Consider the following 16,979-nt stretch of genomic DNA (forward strand, 5'->3'; position numbering starts at 1 on the left):
TATCTTTCACCTGCGCTGCTTCCGGAAAATCCTTGGCATCAAGTGGCAGAATCATGTCCCCAACAAAGATGTCCTCGAGCATGTTTGCACTCCTCACACAAAGACGTATGAGATGGCTTGGACATGTTAGCCGTATGGAAGATGGTAGAATCCCCAAGGACATACTCTACGGAGAGCTTGCTAGGGGTACTAGGTCTGTGGGAAGACCGTTCTTACGATACAAGTATGTTTGCAAAAGGGACATGAAGGCCTGCAACATCAATATTAACAACTGGGAAGCAGTTGCCAGCAACTGTAGAGATTGGTGACGTACCGTAAAAGAAGGAACACAAAGGAGTGACAGAGAGAGAGGGGGGATGGAAAGACAAGAAAAGACGTCAACAAGAAAGTATGACATTACAACCAGCCAGGCAAAGTCTTAGCTATATTTGCGGCACCTGCCAGAGGGAGTGTTTGTCCAAGATAGGACTACACGGCGACAGCAGGAGATGTATTAGGACATGAAATATAAAAGCCGGACAAAATTATTTTATGCGCAACTCCATTGTCTCTCGAGACAAAAAGGATGCCAAAAACAACTTTCGTTCTTTTGCTTGTTTTATTTGCTTCAATCATTTGACTGCGGCCATGCTGGAGCACCGCCTTTAGTCGAACAAATCGACCGCTGGACACATTCTTTGTAAACCTAGTACTTATTCTATCGCTTTCTTTTGACGAACCACTAAGTTACGGAGACGTAAACACACCAACATCGGTTTTCAAGCGATGGTGGAGGGACAAACACAGACACAAATATGTGTGGTGTGTGTGTGTGTGTGTGTGTGTGTGTATACATTTAGTAAATACCAAAAAAAAAAACGAAGAGCAAACACAACAAAAACACAACAACACGAGGACGTGGTACATGCAAAGTATTAGTAGACGCTCAAGGAAGGAAAGAAAGGTAGTTTTACGTTTCAAGCAGACAGGCTTCTTTCAGTTTCTATCTATCAAATCCACTCAAAAGGCTTTAGTCGGCCCGAGGCTGTGATAGAAGACACTTGCCCAAGGTGTCACGCAGTAGGACTGAACCCGGAGGCATGTGGTTGGTAAGCAAGCTAACAACCACACAGCCACTCCTGCGCCTAGTCAGCCCCAGGATACAACGTTTCCAGCTGGCTATACGATACAGAATCTGTCACGATGTCTTCTGAGGCTAAACAACAGTAGTGTTCATCCCAACCGGTACTACCTCATTAGATTGGCAGATAACCTTTACTATGTGTGTGTGTGTGTACCTGTGTGTGCGTCTGTGTGTGCACGCGCGAGCGTGTGTATGTGTATGTGCCACGGTTACTTTTTTTTAGTCTGTGGAGCCCTTTCTCACTCACCTCTCACAATCCTTTTGCAATACATATCTAAACTAAAGATACGGAGACCACTTTTTGACTCATCGGCTGATGTCTCCTGTAAAAGAGGCAAAACAACATTCTCAGAGCTCCACATTATATGCAAATTAGGGTTGTTATCCAACAAACCATGTTCAACTCATTTCTCTTATCCTCTGCATATTTCCCACATCTAATGATTGTCTCACTAATTCGTGGCATCAGTCTTCCAACATATGTTTTATACTCTCTGTTCTTTGTATGACTACAGAAAATTGTTGAGCCATCGTAGGTAAAAACACTTTGGATCTTTTTTTTTTTTACCACAGCTACAATTTTTAATATCTGATGCACAGATCAACACAGATAAATATACAGTTAGACAGACAGATTGAGAGACAAGTAAATATTTCGTCATGCTGACAGACAGACAGCGAGCCAGCCAGACAGACAGACAGGCAGGCAGACAGACATACAGACAGACAGACAGACAGACAGACAGACAGACAGATAGACAGGCAGACAGACAGACAGACAGACAGACAGACAGATAGACAGGCAGACAGACAGACAGACAGACAGACAGACAGACAGATAGATAGATAGATAGATAGATAGATAGATAGATAGATAGATAGATAGATAGATAGATAGATAGACAGACAGATAGATATTTCTTCAGAGCCTTACATAATTGGATAAAATGTAGCTGCCTTTTTTCTATGGGAAGAATGCAACGCAGACATCAACACAAATGAGAAAGGATGTAGGTATGTTTCTGCAGGAAATAAACAGTACACATTTTAGCAGAACAATATGTAACTTAAAGTGATAGTATGATGTCAACTTACTGTGACAGTACCATGAAAGGGAAGAATGCTACTGTTATTTAGCCCTATTAAACACCGTTTCCTGCTGGACTTGACACATTTCCTGTGTTCTTATGTTTCCACTTTGAAAACATATGGACACAGGAAATGTGTCGAGTCCAACAGGAAAGGTGTTTCCTAGGGCTAAATAACAGTAGGATTCTTCCCTTTCATGGGACTGTCATATTAAGTTGACAACATACTATCACTTTATCGTGCTGCTACTGCATAAGTCTCTCTGAGAGATTTAGAAATGTATTATTTCTATTTTTAATATGTAACTTGTTTTAAATCTCTGAGCGAGAAATATGTAGTAACAGTACTGGATAGTAAGGTCTATTTGCCAACGTAAAGTGGCAGTCCTGCTTGAGACGATGTTACTATTATTTAGCCCCAGCAAAACATCTTTTCCAGCTGGCTACCGACACATCGTCTGTGCCTGTATATTGTGAGCAAGGGAGCTAATGCTCTCACTCCAGCCTTAGCGATACCTGCTGACCAATGGTTCCTGGGTTATTTCCCTTCCTCGGTGACAGCGTGTCTCTTTAAAAGTATGTTTTGTAAGCGATGCGAGTCGCTACCATCTCTAGCCAGCAATTGTCCTGACGGAGGAAAAGAAATAATCCAGAAACCATTGGTCTGCAGGTATCGCTAAGGCTGAAGTGGGAGCATTCACTCCCTTGCTCACAGTATACGGACACAGATGATGTGTCGGTAGCCAGCTAGAAAAGATGTGTAGCGTGCACTTGAGTGAGATTCTTCTCCTCTCTATTATATATACATATATACGCATTTTGTACCCTGTTGTGTCCACTACTCTGATTGGTTGGTATTGGCAAAATTTGTCTCTTACTCTATTCGCGCCAATATGCAACCCAACAAATTGCAGCCTTCAAATAAGGTTACGTGTGACAGCCTGTTTTCTACCCAGCTTTGAGCCTACAGCTCCTTATAAAAACCTAACTTTACCTCGTCTCGAGGTCTTTCGGTTCCAGACCTTTTAAGGTCTAGCCACTGACCACACAAGACACAGCCAGTTCCACCAACAACACAACAGCAGCCATGTAGAGACTCACCACCTTCGTCCAACAGCATTCAGCGACCTCCATCTCCATCGCCACCATTCGTCCTAACGTCAGCATCTCTCTATGCACTCGCCCAGGTTACAACATTGCTCTGTTCGTGAATTACTTCACCATGGATCAACAGTGAATATACAACCTGCAAGAACTTCCGTACCAAGTGACCTAGGCAACAGCATTACAACCACAACTTCACGTACGACATGTACCATAACCGGCTCTGCATAATCGCTGCAACTTCTTGCTACAGTATTTCAACAATCATGTACAATTGGCTACGAACTGATGTTTATCATTCTTGTGTCTATAAACTTACTCCTGACTTCGATGGCTACAGACTCTTTCACTGTCTCTTCTTCATCGCCATCCTTATATGTTCTTAACACGTATACATCTGTACCTACATACACACGCATCCTTCTTATTCTTATGACGGCCTGTCTACTATTCTGTATATATGACGTACACACAATCACATATATTAACAAATCAATAAATCTTCTCTTAAACATTCTATCCGGCTGAGTCTCTTACGAGAGCCTGTCACACGTATTTCCCTCTGGCACATATATGCATTATTCTGTTTATATTTATTGTTTCGATCGTGTGATGAACTAAGGGGCCATTCTCGTCACCTCGTTTCGCACGGACGTCACAAATCAGCGATCCGTTCCAGCTCCTTGAAACTACAAAACAATTACAATGGGAGAAGGAGATACAAGCCTTCAATTTCATTATAGATGTTTTCCTGTGGCTAAATAGTAGTAATATCATCCTAAACAGGACTACCACTTTACGTTGGTAAATAGACTTTACTTTATAATATATATTTTCAGGGCAGCTACAGCTTACACTGGCAAATTGCACCATCTTGTGATCACTACTTGATGCTTGGAGAACTCAGATGTTGCCAACACTTTATTTAGGCTGTTAAATATGATCATCGGGAGAATGCACCATTTCACTTTATTAATCATTTAAAAGGGCTGTAACCAGCTGAAATTTAATTATTTCCCAATTAACCTGTTTACAAGAAACTGTGGCATTTAAACTTCTCCTTATTATATTAAGCTGAATAATTTATGGAAATCAGTTAATATAACGTGATGAATATTGTACAGGTGGAGTTGAGTAATTTTACTTTAACACATTAAACAATATTGCTGCATTTTATATCATTTTTATACAGTGCTTAGCTTCAAATATTAATATGATAATGGATAACAATTTTTCCATTACCGTGTTTCAATGTATTTCTATTGAAGCTTATATTTTTAACAAGTAAGCACTATATAAATATCTTTTAATTCATTAGCCTATCTTCCTTCTATCTAGTTAGCTTTTAAGTCATTTAAGTAATCTTTCCATTTCGTTTGCTATTTATCTTTATATTTGCCTGTCTTTGTATTTGCTAGCACAATAAGTTGCCTATGAATCACCGATTATATTCTTTCTTCCTGTTTGTCATTGGTTCTTTATTTATATAGCTGGTTGGGTAGCTAACCGTCCATGTTTGTGTGTGTGCGTAAGATAAATGGATGAATGGATGAAAACAGATAGATAGATAGATAGATAGATAGATAGATAGATAGATAGATAGATAGATAGATAGATAGATAGATAGATAGATAGATAGATAGATAGATAGACAGACAGACAGAGAGACATACAGACAGAAAGACAGATAGATAGACATAGATAGACAGACACACTGACTGACTGACAGAGATAGATAGATAGATACATACATACATACATACATACATACATACATAACTTTCTTTATTGGCCACACGGGGCTGAACACAGAGGGGACAAATACAAATGTAGAGCTTTTCTTTTCGAAAATCAAAAAAAATGGGAAAAATAAGAAAAAAAGTAAAATTCCGATCAAAAGGGATCGGGAAAAAAAACGATCAAAGGGGATCGCGTATCGCAGAAGAGTTTTAAAAATGTAAAAAGTAACATTAGGTTTATCCGTGGAAAGAAGAGCTTACGGAAAAGACCACGGTAACCTCAGGCAGGGAAGGAATAAACACATGAGAGCAAAGTGCTCTCTCTCTCTCTCTCTCTCTCTCTCTCTCTCTTCGATTTACAGGCTCATGCTCAAAGTGGTTTCGTCACTCGTACGCACAATCTTTGCTACATTCACCAACCTTTTTTTGAAACTTTCACGAGACAAAACCTGCCTCTGCATTCTCACCATCCTTTTCAAGAGGTACTTGAAAAAGTTGATGAGCATATGGCCAAAGAGGTAAGTGTTTGTCTCTAAACCTTTTGCTCGAGTCAACCACACACATTCTTTCACCACGGCCACCTGTAGGATTAAGACTGCTTTGCCTTCCCGGTCGAGGGAAGGTGGCGGAGCAATCTTCACGATAGACTGCAACATACACTTGTATGCAGAATGGCAGCTAGCAGATAAATAAAAATGAAGTTGCACAGTATGATAGAGGAAGATACATCAGTATCAATGACGCTTTTTGGTGCATCTTCAAATTTTTCATTCATGAGAAGCACCCAGCCATCATTCATCTGAGTATCTATCTAAAGAATGGCCACAGGATTAGCTTTACAAAACAAACAGCCTTGCAACAAGCGTTTTCTTCAAAAGAAACTACCCTTACTGCCTTTTTTAAATTGTGTCAAGTAGATGAAGATGCAAGAAAACTTCTTTACCCACAATTACCAAGTGTTACACCTGGAAAAACAATTACTGACACAAGAGGAAACGTGGGGATGACGCTCTTGCAAGACTTTACAGTGTCCACCCAAGCCAAGCAGAGTGCTACTACTTATGGCCCCTTTTGCTTGAAGTACATGGTCTGAAATCATTCCAAGATTCGAAGAGAGTAAATGGTCATGTATATAAAACTTATAGAGAAGCATGCTATCAACAAGGTTTTTTTAGAAAATGATGAGCATTGTAACCTTGCATTGACTGAAGCACCAATATCAGATTCTCCGTAACCTTTTTGCAATTATACTGAACATGTATCAACTTGGCAGTTCCCTACAGCTTTGGATAAAACATCGTGAGAACATGGCTGAGGACTTAAAGTGTGCAGTTCAATGGGCAAATCCAGATATCAATATTCAGCTCCTTGAAACAATTTTTAACCAAGCACTGACTGAAATTGAGGATCGATTTTTGGCCATGAGAGGCAGAAATTTGCATGAGTCTGGCTCTGGACTGCCACTAACAAACCGTCAAATTAGTGATTTAACTTCAAGAGACATAGCAAGAAAGACAAATTATGACATCACAGACTTAGCTGCATTTGTGAATGAACATGAAGCTAAACTTCTTCCAGAATGACGTTGTGCATATCATAAAATTATTTAGTCAGAGAAAATAGCAGCGGAATTTTCTTCCTTGATGCTCCTGGTGGCACAGGTAAAACATTTGTAACACCATTGCTTCTCTCAAAGGTAAGGCAACAAAAAAAGAATTACAGTTGCTGTAGCATTGTCTGGCATTGATGCCACCATTCTTCAAGGAGGACAAACAGCTCATTCTGCTTTTAAATTACCACTAAACCTGGTCACAAGTGACAGTCCAATTTGTAACATAAACAAAATTTCAGATTCAGCAGAAGTGTTGCACCAATGTCACCTGATCATTTGGGATAAATGCACCATGTCATAGAGGTGCAATGGAAACTCTTGATAAGACCTTGCAGGATATCAGAGGCAACAATAAATCTATGGGAGGAGTTACATTAGTTTTATCAGGAGACTTCAGACAGACATTACTAGTCATTCCAAGATTAACAAGATTTAATGAAGTAAAAACATGTATTAAGTCTTCACACCTATGGAATAAGTACAGAAATTCTCCTTCAATACTAACATGTGAGCTTTATTTCATGGGAACCAATGTGCAGAACAGTTTTCAACCTGGCTCCTCCATTTAAGAAATAGGAAGGTACCATTTGATGAGAATGGTGATATCAATTTGACTCATGGTAAATTCCCCAGCTGAATTGAAGAACAGGGTGTTTCCAGACTTAAATAATACTTATAATTCACATAAATGGTTGTGTGAAAGAGCAAATCTTGCTAAAAAAAATGAGACAGTAGCAAGAATTAACCATGAATTAAAGAATAAGATTCCAACAGCCATTAAGGAGTACAAATCTGTTGAGTCAGAGCTTGATGAAAATCAAGCTGACCATTACACAACAGAGTTCCTTAATTCTCTTGAGCCACCTGGAACTCTTCCACATAAATTTTTCTGAATGTAGGAGTCCTAATAATGCTTCTAAGAAATTTAGATCCTCCTAAGTTATGCAAAAGGACAAGGTTGATTGTGAAGACATCACCTAGTGTGATAGAAACTACCATCATTACCGGATGTGCCTCTGAAGAAAAGGTTTCCATTCCAAGAATTCCAATCAAACCAACGGTATGACTTTGCTTCACAATCCCCAGTATGACTTTGCTTCACAATGTCTATTAATAAAGCTCAAGGTCAGTCTTTGAAATCTACTAGCTTGCTTTTCTTACGGTCAACTTTATGTTGGTTGCTCGAGGGCAGGTAGTTTGCAAGAATTATTTGTCAATGCTCCAAACAAGAAAACAAAGAATGTTGTCTATCCAGAAGCTCTTATGTAATTACCTTCAACATATGTGATAGAATTTACCACCCTTCATAAAAGTGGTAACTTTTGTATTTTCGTTTTTTTTTTATTATTATTATCTTATTTTTTCTTTTTTCTTTTTTGTATTATGAATTCAGAATTGATTTCCTGATTGCAGAATAAACTGAATTTAGAATAACAAATTTCTATACAACATATTTTTCTGTTTCTTGCAATATAAAAGGAACAATATCATTCCCAGGCAACGCCAGGTACCTCTTCTAATGTGTAAGTATGTATATATATATGTATGTATACATCTCGTTGTGTCTTGGGAGGGTCATTATGCCAATAATAATGCCCGCTCTGACGTACTGATCATTCCAAGACACAACAAGATTTGTTTCAAAACATGAATTCACATCTCAAGAATCTTGCAAACCAAATACAAAAAGTATATAAGTGTGTGTGTGTGTGTGTGTCACTATCATCATTTAAAGTCTATGTTCAATGTAAAAACTAAATGAAATAGCTATGTGTGTGTGTGTGTGTGTGTGTGTCACAATCATCATTTAAAGTCTATGCTCAATGTAAAAACTAAATGAAATAGCTATGTGTGTGTGTGTGTGTGTGTGTCACAATCATCATTTAAAGTCTATGCTCAATGTAAAAACTAAATGAAATACCTGTGTGTGTGTGCATATGTATGTGTGTTTGTGTTTGTGCGTGTGTGTGTGTGTATGCCTGTACATGGATGTGTTTTGTGTCTGCACAAATTCATAGACAGATTCAGTTGAGAACATCCAGAATTAATTGCATCAGCTTGCACATTAATACCAGGGAATATTCACTTTACTAAAATAACTCCATGCTGAATAGTAGATTCTTTCAATGCAAATGAGACCCTACATTTCACACCATACTGCTTTATTACAGACTTTTTGATGTGAAATAATTTTAATAATGATGCCCTGCAGAATTTATTTATTTGTTCATTTATTTATTTTGGAATGATTTTTTTTTTCTCTCTTTTTATGCATTTATTTTCATAGGAGTTCATCAAAAGCTATAGGTTGCCAGTAATTATTTCTGAACATGTTGTTACCTTTCTCTTGTAGTTTTGCTGACAGAATCATCTCGTTATTTAAGTTTTAACTTTTCATATCTTCTATAAAAGCAGAAAGACTAATACTGTTCTTTATATGCTTACTTAAATCATCATCATCATAGTGGAGGCGCAATGGCCCAGGGGTTAAGGCAGTGGACTTGTGGTCGTAGGATCGTGATTTCAATTCCCAGACCAGGCGTTGTGAGTGTTTATTGAGCAAAAACACCTAAAGCTCCACGAGGCACTGGCAGTGGGTGGTGGCAAGCCCTGCAGTACTCTTTCACCACAACTTTCTCTCACTCTTTCTTCCTGTGTCTGTTGTACCTGTATTTTTCAAAGGGCCAGCCTTATCACAATCTGTGTCACACTGAATCTCCCTGAGAACTACTTTAAGGGTACACATGTCTGTGGAGTGCTCAGCCACTTACACATTAATTTTATGAGCAGGCTGTTCCATTGATCGGAGCACCATGAAACTTATATCATCATAATTTAACAGAATTTTAAAGATGAAATTCTTTATAATTATAATATATATTCTTTTCTTTTCTTTCATCTGTTTCAGTCATTTGACTGTGGCCATGTTGGAGCACTGCCTTTAGTTGAACAAATTGACCCCAGGACTTATTCTTTGTAAGCCTATATATATATATATATATATATATATATATATATACGATGGGCTTCTTTCAGTTTCTGTCTACCAGATCCACTCATAAGGCTATGGTAGGCCCGAGGCTATAGTAGAAGACATTTGCCCAAGGTGCCACACAATGGGACTGAACCCAGAACCATATTGTTGGTAAGCAGCTACTCCTGCATCTATAAATTTTTTTCTGAATTTACTCTGTTGAAATTATCTTTATAGGATTGTTGAATTATAAATAAGAGCAATGAAGAAGATCATTAAGAATACAAGATCCAAGTTCAAATCCAGCCAATTTATCAGTTTGTTTGCAGATATAAGGCACCTGCTGATTATCAAAGACAATATTGTTGAGTAAAAAGTAAAACAGAAAGATGAGTATATATGAGCTTCCAATTTTGGTACAATGCCAGCAATTTTAGGGGAGGGGCTAAGTCAATTAAATCAGCCCCAATGCTCAACTGGCAATTATTTTATTGACCCTGAAAAGATGAATGGCTAAGTCAACCCCGACAGAATTTGAACTCAGAACCTAAAGATGGACGAAATACCAATAAGTAGTTTTCCCAGCATGCTAATGATTCTGTCAACTCACCACCTTTCTACTATAGACACAAGGCTGGAAATTTGGGGGGAGGGGGATAGTCGATTTGATCAACCTCAGTACACAACTGGTACGTAATTTACTGACCCTGCTAAGCACTTCATCCGGAATGTTAACGATTCTGTTGGTTCATCACCTTAAAATGAATAAATATTCAATTATTTAATTGTTCAAAGCAGCAAGCTGGCAGAATTGTTAGCATGCTAGACAAAATGCATAACAGTATTTCTTCTGACACTTAATGTTCTTTTTTACTCAATGGCACAAGGTCTGAAATTTTGGGGAGGGGGCCAGTCAATTAGACCTACCCCAGTACGCAACTGGTACTTAATTTATCGACCCCGAAAGGATGACAGGCAAAGTCGACCTCTGTTGAATTTGAACTCAGAATGTAAAGACAGATGAAATACTGCTAAGCATTTCACTCAGTGTGCTAACGTTTCTGTGAGCTGACGCCTAATGTTTTGAGTTAAAATACTGCAGAGGGCCACTTTGCCTTTTATCCTTTCATGTTCATTAAAAAACAGCACCAGTTGAGCACTGAGAACAATGTTACCAAATGTCTCTGCTCCAAAAATTGCTAGCCTTGTACTAAAATTAAAAAGAATCATATAATTGTTCACATTATAATGACACTGCTTAGTACCCTCATATTGTATAACAATGAGTTTCTTTTTCTTGTTGGAAACAACCAACTTAGTTCCCCTAGTTAAGCCAGGTCTCCTAGAGATTTGCTATTTTATCTCTAGCGATTTCCCTTTAACACTTCTCAGCTGTTATTGACATAGGAACTCTATCTTTGTCTCATTTTACAGAATCAGAGCTTTCTCGCCGGACAGCTCTATTACAGTCTTGCTTTGCTTAGGACCCTCAACTCCTGGTGAAATCATAAGAGCATTGCCATGACATACAGCATGTCTTGGGTATTTTTAGATTAAAGCTAGAAGAGCCCATTCCTCACCAGGTTTGATCACATTGAAGTTTACGGGAGACCCAACTTCATATATAGGACTTGGGATGATTCTTTGGACAAGGACAGCTGCATAAAGAAGTGCCTATCTCTAACTGTGGATGGAACCTGTGGAGGGAAACTGTGGAGGGAACCTGAGGAAGAGGTAAACCCAGGAAGACATGGAACAAGATAGTGAAGCATAAACTTCAGATGTTTAGTCTCATGGAGGCAATGACAAGCTATCAAGACCATGGACAATTTGTTGTGCTTAAAAAGATGCATTAAGCTGAGTGAAATAGTAGTTGTGACCAGTGCTGGTGACAAGTAAAAGACACCTATGTCAGTGACAAGTAAAAGGCACCTGTGCCAGTGACAAGTAAGAGACACCTGTGCCAGTGACAAGTAAGAGACACCTGTGCCAGTGACAAGTAAGAGACACCTGTGCCAGTGACTGGTAAAAAGCACCTATGCCAGTGACTGGTAAAAGGCACCTGTGCCAGTGACAAATACGAGACACTTGTGCCAGTGACAAGTAAAAGGCACCTATGCCAGTGACAGGTAAAAGGCACTAGTAAGAAGCACCTGTGCCAGTGACAGGTAAAAGGCACTTATACCAGTGACAGGTAAAAGGCACTTATGCCAGTGACTAGTAAGAGGCACCTGTGTAGGTGACAAGTAAAAGGCACCTATGCCAGTGACAAGTAAAAGGCACCTATGCCAGTGACAAGTAAAAGGCACCCACTACACTCTTGGAGTGGTTGACATTACATATGGCATCCAGCTGTAGAAACAAAGCCAAATCAGAGTGGAGACTAGTACAGCTTTCTGGCTTACCAGTCCCAGTCAAACCATTCTATCCATTCCAGCAAGGAAAACAGACACTAAATGATGATGATGATGATGATGGAAAAAGAAATGTATCTTATATGCCATCAGATTCAGTAACTGATGCCACAGGATCATTATATCATTTGATTGCATGGTCGTTGCTAGTACCGCTTGACTGGCCCCTATGCTGGTGGCACATAAAAAGTACCCACTGCACTTTCAGAGTGGTCGCCATTAGGAAGGGCATCCAACTGTAGAAACCTTGCCAGATTAAATTGGAGCCTGTCCTCAGTCAAGCCATCCAACCCATGCCGGCATAGAAAGTGGATGTCAAACGACGACGACGACGATGGTGGTGGTGATGATGATGATGATGAAGTTATACCGACATTTAATTACATATTGGAACTAATGAGAGCCCAGAAAGCCAAGGATAAGAGGGATGGGAAAGACTGGTGAAACGATTCAGGTTCCTCAGTAGCAGAAATGTTATGGCAACACCTCGCTTTGGGCTAATTCCTCCTGAACAGCATCTTTATAAAAATCCTTTCTGCCTATTTTTTTCCCAACATGTGTGTAAGCTAGGGATGGAGAAATGAAATATCAACCTAAAATGTCATGAGGAATGCTTCTCTTCCTTCACTAACTTAATAATGATGTTCTTAAGTAGAAGCAACCCAGTAAGAGACAAACACTAAAGGCCAGTGTATGTGTGAAGGAATTACATTTATACAGTGTGCAGATTGATCATCACTTGAATTTACCATATCCAACTGAGAGTCAATGGGAATTGACAGTTATCCTTCTTGGTGGATAGAAATATTGTTTAGTGGTGTTTTTCTTTCACATTTGCAAATTGCAAATCTATAATTTCATATTATGTGTGTGTGTGTGAATATATATATTTCATATATATATATATACACATATTTTATACATATATATATGTATATATATTATATGTATATATATATATTATATGTATATATATATATACATATATATATGTATATATATATATATATGTATATGTATATGTATATATATATATATATATATATATATATATGTATATGCATATATATATATATTATATATATATATAATATATATATTATATATATACATATATATATGTATATATATATATATATATACATATATATATGTATATGCATATATATATATATATATATATATATATATATATATATATATATATACATATATATGTATATATATATATATAATATATATATATACATATTTTATACATATACATATATATACATATATTATATGGATATATATGCGCATGTGTATGTGCATGTGTATGTGCATACATACATACATGTACATATACATGTACATGCATACAGACATACATACACACATACATACATATAATTTATGTACATATATCTTGTAGGTCATCATTTTAACATCCGCTTTCAACACAGGTGTTGGCTGATGAAATTCAATGACAAATTTCCTTTAGTGAGATGACCTTCCTGTTGTTCTCCCTTACCTCTTTGCAGGCAGAGAAAAGTAATAGTTGTCCATAGCTTGATACATATTTCCACAGAAAGTTAGAAATGGAGGTTATAACTTGTATGGTGGTGACACTCTTTTACAATTATCACACATACAGGGTGGTGCCAAATAAATTCTTAACAAATTTTAGCAGACTATAAATAGCATACGACATACCACAATGTTATACAGAGATTCAACTGATGCCAACATGGAAAACAAACATTAAATGATGATGGTGGTGATGGTGATGGTGATGATGATGACAACAATGATGATGATGATGTTGATTTGACAGACATGAAATTTTAGCTTTTGTTTCTCTTTAAGATAAATCGATGTATTAGATTGTTATCTGACACAGAGAATGAAAAAGCTCTCTGTTCTCATAGCTCTAACTGCCAGCCACAGTGTCTCAGAGTTTACCAGCTTCTCGGGTGATTCTGAGCCTTTTCTGTTCATAGTCAGGATGGAGCAGGGGGCTATTGCTGGAGACAATCCATAGCCAAATGAAAGAAACATTATCAGTGGTCAGACTTCATCAAAATAACCAAGTTTGTTGGCCAAGCCCAAGACATCATTAACATCAACCCTAACATTTTGATGAAAGCCTCACATAGAATTTCATGGTGACAGAGTCTATCAGTGGACTATTAAACACACAGTGCACAGGGACATCAGGTGTAAATCCTACATGATGAGAAGAAAACAGTTTATATCCAGCAAGGTCTAGCCAGAAAAAAGGCTGGTCATGTGACTCACTCAACAGCAAGCTCTCAACTTTTGGGGGATGCAGCACATACAAATTAAAGCAATGGAAAAACATAATAATAAATAACTTGAATGAAGAGCCTGTAAATAGCGCAACTGTGAAACCCCAAAATAGCCCACATGTGAGATCTAAAAATAACTAAAATAACTAGAACCAAAAACAGTTGCTAAAATAAGAAGTGCTTTTGGTATGATAAAAAAGAAATATGCAGCCAAATACAAAATCAAATGTCCAGGACTTACGAATACATATAACATAGAAAAACAGCTCTGCTAGATACCATGCACATCCAACATAGAGCACTTACAATGTGATAAAAATTACAATACCAAAACAAAATGCAGCACCTATCCAAGGCACACAGATTTGTACTTGGTGGTGCAGTGAAAGCAAGCAATAAAAATGAAACTACTGAATAATAATAATAATAATAATAATAATAATAATAATAATAATAATAATAATAATGATGATAATAATAATAAGAGCACTCAGAGATCGCAAAACTGTGCCAACCAACACCAACATTCTCTCAACGATTAATCGGAGATGATTTTTAAAATGAGAATATCTGAAATAAACTCAACTGCTCTCACAAACAAGAATACTAAAACTGAACCCAACCGCTCTCAAAAATTAAGTAAAAAAAACGGGAAAAATAATCCAGAATCCTTGTCCAGTACCAGATCACTCCCCAAATCTAATCAGTTTGTGCCGTCACAGGGCCAAACATCCCTGAAAGTTTCATCCGAATCCATCCAGCGGTTTTTGAGATATCTTATCCATGGACATACAAATATGACTGAAAACAATACCCTCGCTTTCGCTAAGGCAGAGGTAATGATAATGATCAGGACCAGGTATTGAATACCAACTCAGTGAAAAAGAATATTTACCACAGAAGGGCATTGGACCTCTGCAGAATGTGTGGGAAGAATGTCAAAAGTGTGACTCACATTGTTAGTGCTTGTGAAAGTCTTGTGCAGAAAGAGTACAAGAATAGACATGACAAGGTAGCCCAAAATCTTCACTGACTACTATGCTGTAAGTATGGATATGAGGATATAGTTGCTTGGTACCAACATGCACTAGAAAAGGTAGTGGACAGAAAGAGGAAGGCAAAAATTGTCTGGGACTTTGACTTCCAAACAGACAAGATGTTAGAACACCAAAGACCGGATATAGTAGCCTTTAGGAGGGACAAACAAGAGTGCCTAATAATCGACGTAGCAGTGCCAGGTGATCAACATATCATCATGAAAGAAAGAGAGAAAGTTGATAAATATGGAGACCTGAGAATTGAGATTGGTAAGATGTGGCAGCTACAAGAGTTAAACATAATGGTTATCTCTATTGTCATTGGAGCATTGAGTTCAATATCACCCAATTTGCAAAAACATCTGAAGACTTTAGAAATACCCTACAATCTAGGTGTATTACAAAAGTCGGCATTACTTGGAACTGCACACATATTGCATAAAGTACTGTCTGTCTGAGGTTCTTGTGTCACTTGTCAAACAGTACAAACCCCTGGTAGACATAATATCTTCAATCAACAACCTCACGATATTGTATATTGTGTGACGTCCATAATAATAATAATAATAATATTAATAAGGATCCCCTCAGTTTAGTATTAAGGAAGGCAAAGGCAGAGTATCAGTTCAGAAATAGTAAGGGAAAAATTAACCATTTACTCTACATGGATGATCTGAAGCTTTTTAGTAAGAACGGAAAAGAGATAGATTCCTTAATACAGACTGTAAGACTCTGCAGCAAAAATATAGACATGGAATTTGGCATAGATAAGTGCGCAATATTAGTCATGAGAAGGGGACAGGTAGTCGACAGTGAAGGCATCCAATTATCAGATGGCCAGACTTTAAAATCATTGAAAGGAGGAGAGATTTATAAGTATCTAGGAGTATTAGAATCTGACAGAGTACTAACTATAGAAATGAAAACAAAAATTGAGGAGTACATCAGAAGGGAGAGGAAGCTAATGAAATCAAAACTAAAAGGCCCAAATCTAGTGAAAGCTATAAATTCTTGGGCAATATCATATACTTGCCTAGAAAGGAAGGAGGAAGAGGATTAATATCAGTAGAAGACTCCATGGAGTTAGCTAGAGTAGATATAGATTCCTGTGTAGGTAATAGTGAAGAAAGTTTATTAAAAGCTGCTAGAGTCACAGCAAGACATAGGGAAACCAAAAACCTAATCGAAGTTAAAAACCAGAAAAAAGAACAGGAATTATCTGACTGATAGGAGAAGGCTTTGCATGGTAGATTCCTAAAGATAGTTGCAGCAAATAATATTATGAGGCATGGTTATGGTTGCAGAAAGAAAAACTGAGAAGGGAGACAGAGAGTTTGTTAGTAGCAGCATAGCATTAAGGACTAATTGGATAAAAGCCAAAATAGACAAAAACCAAGTAGATTCCTAATGTAGGTTATGCAAATCAAAAGAGGAAAGCGTTACTCATACAGTAAGTGAATGTAGCATGCTGGCACAGAAAGAATACAAGAAAAGACATGACAAACTAGGGAGAGTAATCTACTGGGAACTTTGTAGAAAGCTAGGATTTGAACATACTGATAAATGGTATGAACGTCAACCTAAGTAAAGTACTAGA

At 37.7% G+C, this 16,979-nt stretch overlaps 1 protein-coding gene and 1 long non-coding RNA gene across 4 annotated transcripts in view; one reads left to right on the top strand and one right to left on the bottom strand.

Annotated features, from left to right (window-relative positions):
• The window catches only part of LOC115225054, a 440,194-nt gene that overhangs the window by 106,579 nt on the left and 316,636 nt on the right, over positions 1-16,979 (bottom strand). The gene's annotated exons all lie outside the window — the stretch shown is intronic.
• Positions 3,031-15,834, top strand: LOC118768397. Its single transcript, XR_005004212.1, has 3 exons — positions 3,031-3,042; positions 7,792-7,795; positions 15,620-15,834. It is a non-coding gene; the product is annotated as an uncharacterized LOC118768397 (long non-coding RNA).

Source organism: Octopus sinensis, linkage group LG2 (genome assembly GCF_006345805.1).
Source record: "Octopus sinensis linkage group LG2, ASM634580v1, whole genome shotgun sequence".
Lineage (NCBI taxonomy): Eukaryota > Metazoa > Mollusca > Cephalopoda > Octopoda > Octopodidae > Octopus > Octopus sinensis.